Source organism: Talpa europaea (genome assembly GCF_964194135.1).
Source record: "Talpa europaea genome assembly, chromosome: 8".
Taxonomy (NCBI): Eukaryota; Metazoa; Chordata; class Mammalia; order Eulipotyphla; family Talpidae; genus Talpa; species Talpa europaea.
Window position 1 is genome coordinate 28,960,458 of NC_140075.1, and position 13,300 is coordinate 28,973,757.

Below are 13,300 nucleotides of genomic sequence, written 5' to 3' on the forward strand. Positions count from 1 at the left end.
TTTTTGGAAATCAAACAAGAAATCAGACTGGGATGCCATGTCCAGCTTGACTAGAGACAGTACAACTACAAAGCAAATAACATGCACTTTCACCCCCGCAGACCTGGGAAATGAGCACAAACAAAATATTCAAGGGCTTAAAATTTAGCTGTGGAAAATTTACTGCAGCTAAAGAGAAGAAAACAGCTGATCCCAGGGGAAGTAAGTATATGCAATTAAGAGCAGTGGCAAAGTAATTCAACATTTTTATTTGTTTAATCCAGTTACTCTGAGCAAAGGTAGCTACAATGAGGAAATTGTACCCTTTAGTCCAGTTTCAAGGGAATTCAGGGATTTCCAGCACAAAGACCCATCAGTTGAAGGGCGATGTGACAGAGAAATCAGGGAGATTGGTTGGCTAATGGACGAGGGAATAAATTCTCCCATAACTCTCCCGTTCAAACCATTGGAAATTGAGTCGCCCTTCAGATCATCTGTATGCCTGTTTCTTTTTTCCATTTTCAATTTATAATAACAATAACGACCTAGACATAGGACATTTCCTGGGCTTTAATGACTGTCTGAGGTTAATGGCCCTCAACTACACCTCAGGCCATCAACCCCTCCCAGCTGGTCATTAATCTCCAGGAAATATCCTGTTCCAGGGTCATTATTGTTTCAATATCAACTATACCTTAAAAGCTTTATGGATTCTGCAAATACAGATTTCTTGCCAATAGAGGTTATAAAACCTGTTTAGAATTCTGAAATTATCTTGAGTTTGACCTCTCAGAGATGTTTTGTTCAAAACTAAAATTGACTTAAGAAAGCATTCAACTTTAATTTTATTTAGATTTTCTCAGGAAAGAGGTCTATTAAATATAATCAATGCATACTGGAAGAAAAAGGTCAACCTTAGAGGGAGCATTCACTCTCTGAAGCAGTAGCATAACTCAGCCTTTGAGAACATTGTTATTTGTGAAAATAGCTCCTTAAAGTGATTTATATATTTCAGAATCACCAGTTACACCTCATACACAGAATTTTCAGAATATACCCTAATTCTAAAATCTCATTTTTTCACTTTCATGATAAATACTCAATATCCAATTGTTGGAAATCCAAGAAATGATAATAGGGTTATATGCCCGTAAACAAGCAGAACATAGATACCTGGGGACTTGAGTAGGCAAGGCCTTGGAGAGTGATGTGGGTCAGAGATCCATGTGTGGAAGTTCTGACAAGAACAAAATCTGCAGAATTAGCCAGAGCTAATTCTGGTAGGCTTGTGACAGAGTTCCAGAACTAAAATGAAAGAAATAAATAGGACATTGGTCACAGGAATGAGGCATGAGCTCAGGTGCCAGACTGGGAGCACAGTCAGAGCAAACAGGAAGGCATGCTGACGGGCTTCTACCTGAGTAGGTCCTGCTATCGATAAGAGAAAGAGCCCAGAGCTTGGCACAAAGCCAGATCCTGCAGCTGTTGGGGAGGAGGCAGAAAGTCTAACAGGTCTCTCACACAGCTATTGATTCCAATATTTCATCTTCAGAAGGAAAAAAACCATTTTCTCTGAAATGTCACTTGAAGATTTTATTCTACATCATACAAATGTGAAAACTGCAAGGTATAGGGACTCAACTTGAGAGTATAAGAAAACAATAACCTCCCAGAATTTTTACAAGTAATTCTTCATCAGATGCAAATGAATTCTTTAACTCATGGAAAATGAAATGATGTGTTACTGTCTTCCTACTTGATTACCACTATCACACTATCTGCAAATACCAAGGCTGACATACTAATTATTAGTGGGATATTTTTACTGGAAATCAGAAAAGCATAAGACAGACCTTGAGATAAGAATTTGAGTAGAAATAGTTTCTTTGGGAAAATTCATAAATGATTCTTAAACCCCTCACCTATTTCTCAGAATTAAAGTTGAGTAAAGAAAGGGAAGATTTCCTCAGAGGGCTGTGCTGTGAGTCTCCACGCCTATAGGGCAGGATGTGAGTCCTGAGCCTGGTGAGCTCTAAGTTCCAAAGAGAAAGAGGGGAGGGCTCCCCCTTTCCCCAAGAAAAGTGAAATAGATTAAACATGTCTATGTCCAAAGGTCCAGGGACTATGTTACTCTGTGTGGCAAGTCATCTTTCAGATGTAAATAAGGATCTTGAAATGAGTACATTATCTTGTGTTGAGAAGGACCAGATAAAATCATAGGAATCTTTATAGGGCCCCTATAAGGGGGACAGAAGAGTCAAGGTGAGAGAAGACAATGTGAAAATGGATGCAAATGTCAGAGAGTGTCAGAGGTTTGACGACTCTACGCTCCTGGCTTAGAAGATGAAAGGCCATGAGTCTAGAAATGCAGATGGCCTCTAGAATCTGAAAAAGACAAGGAAGGTTCTTTCCTAGAGCCACCAGGAGCGATGCAGCTCTGCCAACACCTTAATTTTACCCATGGGAGCTATGTCAGACTTCTGACCTCCAAAACTGTCTGTCTGTACGTTTGTGCTGTGTAAGCCACAGAGTTTGTGATCATTTCTTACAGCGGTAATAAGAAACTGATACAACACAAGAATGGTTTTATTGATAGGAAGCCCACTTGGAGATCTTACCATAGATTCTCTAAAGCGCAGGAACCACTGGGAACGCTGCCTCACTCTCATCTACAAAACCTAAGGGACCAGATACAGGTTAACTGACTGCTTTGACAGTAAACAAATGGGAATTAGTCTGTGTTCCCTAACCTATTCAGATAAAGAATCTGTGAGTGTGTCCTGTCCACAAAGAATTGTTTTAGCTAAGTCTTAGTTTTAAGATCTACCTGCAGGGCCAGCCTAATCGATAGGGGGCTGCACAGTCATACAGGCACCTGCATGAAAAAAGAACTTGTGCTTCATTTAATGTTCTCTTATCACTGACTTGAAATTCCTAATAACTTTTTGATTAAGGGCCCTACATTTTCATTTTACACTGAGTTTTGAAATTACTATATATAGCCAGTGCTGGTTACCCAAAAAGGGCAAAAGTCCAGCAGAAAGAAGCTGGCAGAATATCAAAATCTTCATGGCTGAAGGAGAAGCAAGTGAACAGCTGGATTAGATGTACAATTGCCCAGGTCAGAGATTTCAGTTATGTCATGATGGTAACGGGCAATCTCCAAAAAAATATTTTTTTTATTTGATGTATTTTTTACATCATTTTTCATTTTTGTACAATGTATGCATTTTCATCTTGGTTATAGTCCCAGTAAAATTCTTACCACCATTGTTTTGATCCTACTCCCTTCTCCCCCACCCCCTGTAGTGTGTCTCTGATTTATAGTTGCCTGTTGATTTTGACTTTTACTTTATTATAAATAGTGTTTTTCCTGATCCCTTATTTAGATTTTCTAAATTCCTGCTATGAGTGAGACCATCCAGTATTTTTCTTTTTCTTTCTGGCTTATTTCACTATGATCCCTTCCAGCTTCATCCATGTTGCTGCAAATGGCATGAGTTTATCTTTTTTGAATGCTGAGTAATATTCCATTGTGTATATGCACCACATCTTCTTGATCCAGTCATCTATTTTGGGGCATTTAGGTTGTTTCCATAGCTTACCTATTGAAAAATAGTGCTGCAATAAACATATGGGTGCAGGTGCCCTTTGGAATTAATGTTTCTGTGTCCTTTGGGTAAATACCTAGGAGTGGAATTGATGGATCATATGGACGCCCCATCTTCAGCATATTGAGGAATCTCCACACAGCTTTCCACAGTGGTTGGACCAGTTTGCACTCCCACCAGCAGTGCAAGAGAGTTCTTTTTTCTCCACATCCTCTCCAACATTTGTTGTTGCTAGTTTTTTTAATATGTGCCATTCTCACTGGTGTGAGATGGTATCTCATTGTAGTTTTGATTTGCATTTCCCTGATTACAAGTGATGCTGAACATTTTTTCATATGCCTGTGGGCCATTTGCATTTCCTCTTTGGAGAAGTTTCCTTTTAGCTCTTCTGCCCATTTTTTGACTGGATTATTTACTTTTTTTTGTTGTTGAGTCTTGTTAGCTCTTTGTAGATTTTTGTGATCAGTCCTTTATCATTAGTGTTGTATGCAAAAATTTTCTCCCAGTCAGTGGGGTATCTGTTTGTTTTGGTTACTGTCTCTTTTGCTGTACAGGAGCTCTTTAATTTGATGTAGTCCCAGCTGTTTATCTTTTCCTTCACTATCACTGCTTTGGGTGATGAGTCTTTAAAGATGTCACTGAGGTGTATGTCATGTAGTGTTTCGCCTATATTTCCTTCTATATATTTTATGGTTTCAGGTCTTATGTCTAGTTCTTTAATCCATTTTGAGTTGGTTTTCTTCAAAAAATGTTGTAAGAAAAAAAATGAAATTTAACCATCAACCAAGCCTTAAGGGGACAGGGTGCTAGTGCACAACACTGTAAGTCAAGTAAGCACTGTACAGCCCCCTTTCCTCTCCTAGTAGGTGCCTGGTAGTGTAGATGTGCTCCCTGTGGAAAGAGGTAAGTCAACAGCCCATCCCCAGTTCAGCCTTTCCATCCATCATGGGCCTCAGCTGACACACAGGTTCAGAGTTTTTGATTATTACATAATATTGGATCCTTCGAAAAAGACTTTGTGTTGTGACTGAAAGCAACCAGAAAATGTCATGGGATTGCCAAATTTCCATTTGGGGGAAGAACTAGCCCCCCCATAAAAAGCAACTTAAAAGGACACTGGAAGACTGAACAACGTATGGGTTAAGGTTGTTCAAGGCAATGATTACAGAGACCCAAGTGAAGGAGCTAGGCACAAAAACTCAATTCAAGTTTAGTGGACATTGTACACATGGGACGTTCAGTAATGCCTTTTTAAAGCAAACAGAGAATAAATAATTAAAAGGGGGAAAACTCCAACATAGGATTTCCAATAGGAAAAAAAAAAAAAAACAGTAAATGGGTCTGCCTGGAGGCTCAAGGGGTTAAGCACCGCACTATGAAGCAATCCCACAGAGGCCACTGCAGCATAAGTTTGATACCCAGCCCGGCAGGGAGCAACCCACATTATGAGGCAGACCTCTCCTGTCTTGCCCACTGCTCCCCTCAGCAGTGAATTTTGGTCAGTCTGCCTGTTCTGTTCCCCACTTTGTCTCTGGTGAATCCTCTCACCCTACCCCACCTCCCCAGCCACCCGCCTCCTCATCTCTGGACTGTGCCCAGCTCTTGTATGCATAAATAAATAAATTAAAAAAAAACAAACAGTAAAATCCTGAGATCTCCATTCCAAATGGAAACAAAAGGTAATATATCTCCACTGAGATGTCTGATAATAATGTACATTGTGAACATGCACTAATGGGTCTTCCTCCCATTCACCCTTCATTGACCCAAAATTAACATTCTTAAATACAATGACCACATCACTTTTCTACCTAAAGCCTCTGATATCACCTGGGGTCGTTCAAGAGGAAACCCAGTCTTGAATACAAGTATGTGGTGCTCCTCAGCTGATACCCAAACTTCAGCCACACACATACCACCCTCACAGTATTTCTACATTCATGTTCACCCAGAATAACTGCCTACTTAATGTTTTCCTATAAACCAGGTACTGTTTAAGCATAAGTTTATTCTCATTCAGCACTATCTTTTAATCAAGTTTCAATTTACTTCTTGCAGTTTTCCTAAATATGTAACTATTACTATTAAAATTAATGTTTGAAATTAAAATGTTTACCTCTCTGTCCCACTAAGACTCTTGCACCAAATGCTCCTGTAATATACACTGGGACATGGAACTCTAGACAGAAACTACAATGAATATTTTACTTCTTACTGGCATACTGTGCCTTTAAAACCATTGTTTTCTCCTCTTAGAGAATTTTTTTCTTACTATCTATAAAGGTAGCACTCATCTAGGACTCCATTCAAGACAAAAGGCAGCTCTCCTTTGAAGTTTCCCTAATCATAAAATTGTATGTTATCTCCCTACCCCATATTCCTAAGTACTTTCTACCTGTTTCCACCACAATATTTGTTATAATGCCTTATGAAGCTGAGTATTCATGATATTTTTGGTCCTTTTCATTTCTTAGAGTAGTACTTACTGGGTACTAATAAAAATATTTGCTAAGTAAATGAAAAATGATGGACTACATAGCCAAAGCCAAGCTAATCATAAACCATTTACAGTATGAATATTACAACTTATTACTTATGTTAAATCAAAGACATATAAAAATCTCAATGCATGACATACTTCTCCATATTTATCAAATTGGACCAATAAGCAAATTTAAAGGACTATGTTTCTGACATAAGGCAGAAAGAACACAAAGTTAGAACTGAGAAGTGAATATAAAATTCCACCAATTACAGTATCAAGTTTGTTCAAAAGTTTACATGCAGAGACTAGTTATCCTTTCAGGAGCCCTCCATTTATTGATCACTTTATAATTGTAAATTATTTATTTGTTTTCCTGAAACAAATAAAAAAGTCAGTATTTTATATAGCCAAAACCAATTCCCAAGCTCCAGCTCCAGCTATACCTGCATTCCACTTCAACTTCAGAGTTCCAACCTTGGAAGAAAGAGCATTATTTGGAGGAAAGGTAAATATTTGAGGGGGAAAAGCTAATAATGACATGCCCCATGTACATTTTGGGATTTCTTACCAGGCCAAACCAAACCTCCAAATGAGGTCAAGTAACCTAACAAGCTTGTACTTGCATCACAAACAACTCAAGGTTTGGTGGAGGGAACACGCCCAGCTTTTTCCAGTAGTAATAAATAATTCTGCAATTTGAGTGGGGCTGTCAGCTGGCCCAGGAACCATCCACTGCTACCACTGTGGGGCCAGACCTATCTCCTGGCCATCTGTCTTCATGTCATTGAACCCTTGCTCCTCATTTTGGTCAAATGTACACTTGTAATGCATCTCAGCATCACCCTCAAGTACACAGACATTTTGCAAGTAGCTCTTTCCTGATAGATCATTCATAATCAAGTGGATCATCATGTTACCCTCAAAGACCTGGTCCAACTTCTAGATAACCTCTTGCAGTTCTTCTGTCTGGATGGGACTGGCACTTTTACCTGGTATGAAAGGGTTCTTGGTTGCCAGTTCCTAGTTGTCTTTTAACAGCCCCCTCCTGTGTGTTGAACTTGCCCCTGAGGACAGCCATTCCCAGCTCAAATTTCAGTGTGGGGAATTCCAGACTACACATCTCAGACTTGAAGTCTGTCATATACTAGGGATCCATATGGATTGTGATTTTGGTGCCCAAGGGCTATACTGCTCCTCCTGATTTTGCCTCATTGGTGGCCACAGTTCTCAGAGCTGATGGACATCATGATAACCTCCTTAAAATGGGGGGTTTGAACTAGTTTCATGTTAGTCTGAGCCAAGGCACTGCATTCAAAGCAGATTGAATTATAGCACTTCATTTCTGAGATCTTCCTCGTCTGGCTTCTATCCTGCTGTCTCTGTCTGGAGCCCGAGTATTTACTTCTATTATAAAGCCCAGTAATAGTGTGTGAGCACTGGGCATCATTTTTGTGGGGAGCATATGGGTTTTCCACAAAGTTGTATCCTGAGGGATCATCAATGATCTTTGTGAGAGGAAAAGAGGCCACTTGCTTTAGTTTTTTCAGTTTAACAATGAACTCATCCATTCTTTTAACTACTGCTTCTTCATTAGCTGAAGAAGTGGGCTGATGTTGCTCCAGGCCAGAGATTTGCACAGCTGATCAGTTCTTCCTTGGTCAGAGCGCCTGTCTGACTGACAGCAGGAATTTCAAAAGCCAGCTCCAGGATCCTTTTGGTGGCAGAGTCAGCCATCATTACCTCTATGTTCATGTCCCTGGGTCCTGATGGTCAAAGTATACTCCCAGCTCCTAGATCCTTCCTGCAGACTGGATCTGTTATTCCAGCCACACTGCTCCAAGGAAAAGTTGCTCACAATTATGTCTCTGAAGAATAGCATCTTAGTGACCAGGAGGCACTTGATGCCAGTGAGGCAGCAGTTCAAGCACAGTGACTGTATCTTGGTGGGCTGCTGGTCCAAGGTGCTGATAGACCTGAACATGTGCCAGGGACAAAGAGGGTAAAGGTCAGTGCCCAGCTGCCCTCTCATCGCCCCAATAGCTGACTAAACCTAATAGCAAACGTTTCTAATTAAAGCTAGAGAAGCTAGGCCTCCCTGGTGGGGCAAGGGTTAAGACACAACCTATGAAACTATCCGCAGCCACTGCAGCACGAGTTCAATATCTGGCCAGGGAGATACCCACACGGCACAGCAGACCTCTCCTGACTCACCCGCTGCTCCCCTCAGCAGTGTATTTCAGTTAATCTGCCTGTTCTGCTCCACACTCTGGCTTTGGTGAATCCTCTCACCCCTCGCACCTCTGGCCTGTACCGCAGCTCTTGCATGCATAAATAAATAAATCTTAAAAAAAAAATTAAAAACCAATAGTTAAATAAATAAATAAATAAAGCTAGAGAAGCAATTATAAAATAAAGCAAAGGATATTAAAGCAGAGACCAAGGATCAGTTACCTCAAATATCTAGAGTATTGGAAATATCTAGAGTATTGGAAATTTGCTGCATAAAACTGATTATAATTGAGGATACTCCCCTTTCCAGAAGAACTAAACAGAAAATGCTAAGCTGAGAGGGTAAAGCATAGACGATTCTTAATCTTTGTTAAATCCCATCAGGACATTTAATCCTTTTTGTCCTTATATCCATAATCTATAAAATAAAAAAAAAAGGAATTGGTAGACATGCTAATGAACAGATTTTCAAAAATGATAAAAATATAAGTGCATATTTTTGATGCTTTGCTTATACTTAAAAAGTATTACTACACAAATACATCCTTTGAAGTGCTTTTATTTGGGAAAAGAATAGAGGAACAACCTGAGCATTCATAAATTTGGTCACAGTTATACATTTGGTGAGTAGTATCTCATGTGACTGAGGTGTGCCCCCTCCAAAATTCATGTATTAAAATCCTAATCCCTAGTGTCTTCCAATGTGACTGTAGTTGGAGATGTGGTCCTTAAAAAGGTAATTCATTTAAAATGGGGGTAGCGAATAGCCAAAGCTCTCCTGAAAAAAAAAGAAGGGAATGGAGGCATCACACTCCCAGACTTCAAACTATACTACAAAGACATAATCATCAAAACTGCATGGTATTGGAACAAGAACAGACATACAGACCAATGGAATCAAATAGAAAATCCAGAAATAAACCCACAGATTTATGGTCAACTAATCTTTGACGAAGGAGCAAAGACTATGCATTGGAGCAAAGAAAGTTTGTTCAATAAATGGTGCTGGGAAAACTGGGTCGCTACATGCAAAAGAATGAAGCTTGACCACTACCTCACACCATACACAAAAATTAACTCAAAATGGATTAAAGAACTAGACATAAGACCTGAAACCATAAAATATATAGAAGGAAATATAGGCAAAACACTACGTGATTTGCACATCAAAGACATCTTTACAGACACATCACCCAAAGCAGTGATAGTGAAGGCAAAGATAAACAGCTAGGACTACATCAAATTAAAGAGCTTCTGCACAGCAAAAGAGACAATAACAAAAACAAAGAGAAACCCCACCAACTGGGAGAACATTTTTGCACACAACACTAATGATAAAGGACTGATCACAAAAATCTGCAAAGAGCTGATGAGACTCAACAACAACAAAGAAAATAATCCAGTCAAAAAATGGGCAGAAGAGCTAAAAAGAAACTTCTCTGAAGAAGAAATGCAAATGGCCAACAGGCATATGAAAAAATGTTCAACATCACTTGTAATCAGGGAAATGCAAATCAAAACTACCATGAGATACCATCTTACACCAGTGAGAATGGCACATATTAAAAAAACTAGCAACAACAAATGTTGGCGAGGGTGTGGAGAAAAAGGAACTCTTCTGCACTGTTGGTGGGAGTGCAAACTGGTCCAACCACTATGGAGAGCTGTGTGGAGATTTCTGGACCTACTAAACATAGAGCTTCCATATGATCCAGCAATTCCACTCCTAGGTATTTACCCAAAGGACACAGAAACATCAATTCCAAAGAACACCTGCACCCCTATGTTTATAGCAGCACTGTTTACAATAGCTAAGCTTTGGAAACAACCCAAATGCCCAAAAATAGATGACTGGATCAAGAAGATGTGGTACATATATACTATGGAATATTACTCAGCATTCAAAAAAGATAAACACATGCAATTTGCAGCAACATGGATGGCGCTGGAAGGGATCATGCTCAGCGAAATAAGCCAAAAAGAAAAAGAAAAATACCGGATGGTCTCACTCATAGCAGGAATCTAGAAAACTTAAATAAGGGACCAGGAAAATGAATAACTATAAGAAAGTGAAAATCAGAATCAACAAAAAACTATGAAACAGAGACGCTTTTGGGGGGGTGGGGGACGGGAGGGGAGGGATTGGGATCAGAATGGGGGGGTTGCAATTGTATGGGGAATATAAAAATAAAATTTATTATAAAAAAAATAAAATAGGGGTAGTTGGGGGCTCCCTGGTGGCACAAGGGGTTAAGTGTCAGCACTGTGAAGCTATCCTCAGCCACTACAGCATGAGTTCGCTCCCCTGCCACATGTCACAGCAGACCTCTCCTGTCTCACCTGCTGCTCCCCTCAGCAGTGTCGGTCCATCTGTCTGTTCTGTTCCCCCTCGGTCTCTGGTGAATCCTCTCATCTCCCCAATCCCATACACCTCTGGCCTGTACCCCAGTTCTTGTATGCATGAATAGATAAACCTTACAAAAAAAAAATAAAATGGGGGTAGCCCCGAATCCTATATGTGATTGGTGGTCTTCTAAGAAGAGACCAGGACACAGACACACAGAATGATAACTATGAATGATAATCATGAACAGATTTTCAAAAATCTCCCAACATTGACAAACTCTCGTTGTTTCAGCCACCCCCTCTGTGGTATTTTGCTATGGTAGTCCTAGAACACTAAAACAGGCCTCCAAGAGGAGGCCAAAAAAAATATGGTAAGAAGAGTATAGTGAGCAAATCATGAATATTAGCAACTAGAATTTCATGCAGTGATCAAAATGATAATTTTAAGTGTATAGCAAGCTGGAAAATATTTTCTAAAAAATATTAAGTGAACAGGTAAAACAATAATATATCTATTCTACAATAGCTATTAAAGATAATTTGTTAGTAGACAAAAAATAGAAGAAAAACTTGAAACAATACAGGGTTTTGATACGAGGTGAGAGAGAACCTTGATAAACTTGTGTATTTTTAGATTTTTAATGCAACATAATAGCAAAGATGCAATAAATTCAGAAGTGTTAATTTTAAAATGAAATACTTAAACCTTATGCCAGTGCAAATTGTCATAGGTCACTGGATATTAATTTTTATTCAAATTAACTATGATTCTGATATATTCTCATTCTCTCATTCTTCACTTTTCAGTTTAATTCAAGTTTATGCTTTTGAGAAGTATTCTATTCTGAAAGTTATTCAGAAAGGATATTCAAAGAGAACTTAGAAGCTTCAAAATTTATAGAAATAAGTAAAGACTTAAGGAAAATAACATACTTGATTTCTATTTTCAAAGAAAAATGGTCTAAAATAAGATTCTCCAGCCTTGTCTGGCACTGGGCCTCAAAACTGGGCAGCTCCTGTATGAAAATAGCCAAAATGAATTTTCCAAAGGGAAGAAAGGACAAGTGAGATGAGCAGAACTACCTCTCCCCAGCAGGAAAGGCTGTTCTGGTAGCTCTGTTAGGAACTCACACACCTGGTCAGTTCCCTCACAGCAAAGGGCAAAGACTCAGCAAACACTGTCTGAATGCCCAGCCTGGGAAACAGCAGGTGCTTTCACAACAGATTTCCACATCAAGGCCAATGCATTCCTGGCAGCAATGGAACAAAATCAGACAGGTCTCTCAGTGACTCAGCTGCATGGGGCAGGGAGGGCACAGAAAAGTTAACAAGGTGAAAATAGCTGCTCTAAAGCTGTACTGAGTGTTAATCAAGCCACCTCCTGAAGAGCAGAAAGGCTTATGTCAAGGATCTTAATTTGCCCCCAAAGTCCTGTTTTTACCTTGATTTAACAATTCTCATTGATGGCAATCTGTTGTCCTGATCCACACAAGGCCCCAAGCTTGGGGTTCTGCTGCTCCTTATGGGCTTGCCTTTGGTAGCCCCTCAAGGAGAAAAGCTCCCCAGGAAGGAGAGAGCTTTATTTTTATCCCAGTTAAAGTCCCTACCCAATCCATTAATAGCTACGATAACCTTGGTCCAGGGCATTTCCTGGAAAAGTTATAACCAGTTAGGGTTAATGAACTCTCCCTACCATTAATTCCTGGGAAAGGCCATTGGCCTGAATTGTTACTTAATTACTCTTCTGTGTACAGCTTCATAAAGCAATGAAATGCCTTCTTTCAGGAAGAAGTGAATGGTAATGGGGGTCATCAGAGGCCATTAATTTTACAAATAGTTTGTTAGAAACTACAGTATGTTAAGAAGTCACTCTGGCTCACAAATCAAGTCAATGCAGTCCTTATTAAGTTGAGATCCAAAACTTCCAGGTTTCTGTGACTTGCATACACAAACGGCTTCAAATTATGTAGTATATGCCCAAAATATACATCCACAGGTATGCAGAAACAGATTCTTTCTTTATAAGGAGTAACTGATCTTATCTTCCTCTCTAGTTCCTTTTATTTTATTTTATGTTTTTTTTTACATCATTTTTCAATTTTGCACAATGTATGCACTTTCATCTTGGTTATATTCCCCATACAATTCCCACCCCCCTTATTTTGACTCAAATCCCCTCCCCTGCCCCCCCCCCCCCCGCTTAGTGTGTCTCTGGTTTATAGTTGATTTTGATTTTTACTTTATTGCAATTAGTCTTTTTCCTGGTCCCTTATTTAGGTGTTCTAAATTCCTGCTATGAGTGAGACCATCCGGTATTTTTCTTTTTCTTTCTGGCTTATTTCGCTGAGTATGATCCCTTCCAGCTCCATCCATGTTGCTGCAAATTGCAGCAGTTTATCTTTTTTGATTGCTGTGACTCAGCCTCTTAACAACACATCTCTACAAGGCTTGGGAATGCTCAGCTCCTTTCTCTGTACCACCCAGTTGGAAACTGTAGCAACATCCCTTACACACACTGTGCACACTGCGTTTCCTCTTACTCCCTTCACCTGTTTATGTTTCTTCATAGCATGTTCCTCATTGATCACACCAAATATAATAAATTTTATTTATTTTTTAGCTTGTGCAGGCCCTTCGCCCCCTTATAACA

At 39.5% G+C, this 13,300-nt stretch overlaps 1 pseudogene across 1 annotated transcript; it reads right to left on the bottom strand.

Moving 5' to 3' along the window:
- Positions 1-6,810: 6,810 nt before the first annotated feature.
- LOC311175216 (zinc finger protein ZPR1-like) lies at positions 6,811-8,104 on the bottom strand (annotated as a pseudogene). The gene has a single exon. The product of its transcript is annotated as a zinc finger protein ZPR1-like (transcript).
- Positions 8,105-13,300: the final 5,196 nt, after the last annotated feature.